This window comes from Amblyraja radiata, unplaced genomic scaffold (assembly GCF_010909765.2).
Source record: "Amblyraja radiata isolate CabotCenter1 unplaced genomic scaffold, sAmbRad1.1.pri S36, whole genome shotgun sequence".
Taxonomy (NCBI): Eukaryota; Metazoa; Chordata; class Chondrichthyes; order Rajiformes; family Rajidae; genus Amblyraja; species Amblyraja radiata.
In genome coordinates, this window is record NW_022630149.1 from 567,807 (window position 1) to 570,272 (window position 2,466).

A 2,466-nucleotide genomic window follows, 5' to 3' on the forward strand; every position below is an offset into this window, starting at 1 on the left:
GGGCGGGTGGGGGGAGTGTTGTACTGGGGGAGGGGTAGAGAGCGGGGGAAGGGGACATGGAAGCGTCACGTAGACAATACCAGAAGTCAGGGTCGAACCGAATTCACCGGAGCAGTGAAACAGCGCAACTAACTGCTGCCACGCTACGCTGTAGTGCATTAACCAAAATACAAAACTACACAACACGATCAGAAATGCCACACAGCAAGGCCTCACCCGGACTTGGGAAATCTTCTGCTTCTGTTGCTCTTCCATTTCCTGGATGGCTGATTTATTTGTTGTCAGAGATTGTATGGATGATTTAACCTGATCCTGGGAATCAGAGAGAAAGGGGGTTAGACAATAAACATTCAACTATACATTCAAGCAAGTGATCGTAGTCGGTTTGCTTTTACCTTGTAGATTTCAACAGCTTCTTTAATCGGTATGAAGCTGTGAGACTTGTGTTCCCGCGCATCTCGACAAATCACACAGATCAGTTTCTTGTCAGTTTCACAAAACAGCTTCAGTTCTTCCTGATGTTCCTCGCAGTGAAGTTTACTTTCCTTCTCTTCCGTATTCAGGCTCAGTGTTCGAACTTTCTCAGACAGTCTCGCCAAGGCCCGATTAACCCTGAGGCTGCGGTCTGTAAACTCCTCTCTACATTCCGGGCAGGAGTTTTTCTCCTCCCTGTCCCAACTCTGTGTGATACAGGAGCGGCAGAAGTTGTGCCCACACTCCAGTGACACCGGATCGGTGAAGAAATCCAGGCAGATGGGACAAATTGTCTCCTCTGTTAAATTCACGACCTGCTCTTTAGAAGCCATTTTAACTCCTGCCACTTCCTGGTTTGAAACTGCTTTCACTGATTGGGAGCTGCTGATCCCTTGTGATCCCTCTGTACCGCGCACGTTGCCGCGCACGCTGCCGTCTCCAGGTTTGCTGTAGGTTTTCAGGGTAACCGTGTCCTGACCTCAAATACCCATGGAGGGTTTAGTGAGATGTTAAACTGACCGGTATATAAATGTAAACGCAGGGAATGTTATGGGACAGTTTAGAGCAGGACAGAAAAAAGAAACTAACTGGGGTGTAAAACGATGGTTAAATATAAACTTAGAGTGAAGTCAAGTCGGATTTATTGTCATCTGTACAAGTACTGCGATGAACAACTGCGATGAAAACCACATCGCCGTTTCAGCAGCATCACACGCACACATACTCAGTGCTTCACACAATATTAATTAAACGCAAATTACAACCACATTACACATAAATCCTGCAAGTTAGTAAAAACTAAATTAAAAACTGCTCCAAAGACAAGGCATTAATACAAAACACAATTTAATATAAACACGTCCATGGCCAGTGCAGGCGGTAGTGCAACTCGTGTGCGTTGGAAATGCCGCACCAGGCCATGATGCGAACAGTCAGGATACATTCTACAGCGCTGATGTGGAGGTTTCTTCAAGTATCAGGTTATATCCCGGAATATCCAAAATGCGAAGACACAATCCGTATGGAACAAAAAACAGTACGCATAGGAGCAGCCCTTCGGCCCACAGTGTCTGTGCTGAATATGATGCCAAGACCAACTCTTACCTGCTTGAACATAATCTATATCCTTCAATTACCTGCATACTCACGTGCCTATCCAAACATCTCTTCACCGCCTGTCTCGTATCAGCCTCCACCACCATCCCTGGCAGCGCGTTCCAGAAACTCATCATCATTGGGGTAGAAAACCTGCCTCGCACATCTCCTTTAATCTTTGCCCCTCTCATCCTATCGCTATGCTCTCTACTATTAAATATTCCCCTCTCAGTAAAAGGTTCTGATTGTGTAACCTGCCCACCCCTCTCATAATTCGATAGACTTCCATCAAGTCTCCCCTCAACCTCCGGCGGTCCGGAGAAAATTTCCATAGTCGGTCTGACCTCTCCATTCTCGTAATGAAATCATAATTCTGGTAAACCTCCTCTGCATCGTCGCCAAGTACTTCATATCCACTTTCACATCCAGTGACTCTATCACCATCGACATTCCGGGTGCTCCGAAATAGGTGCGGGTGATGAGGGGGTAGGTGCAGGGTAAGAGTGAGAGGATAAGGAACAGGGGAATTAGGGCGGCGGTGGGCAGAATTGGTATTCAATGAGAGACGGCTGCGAGTTGAGACACACGGGACTGCAGATGCAAACTGCTGGACGAACGTAGCGGGTCAGGGGCCTATCTGTGGCACCAACAGGTGCGGTGGCGAGGCAGAGATGACGTTACTGAACGAGGAATCCAGAGGCACATCCAGAGACGCAAATTCAAGTGTCTCCATTGCACCTTAAATGAATGATTGAAATTAAATCCTTTCTATCATGGAAATGCCTTAATTAATAATTAATAAATGGTGGTAGTTGCAGCTTTTATAAAGACCAGCGGTATAATTGCTGCCTTACGGTGCTTATAGCGCCAGAGAGCCGGGTGCTGTCTGTACGGAGT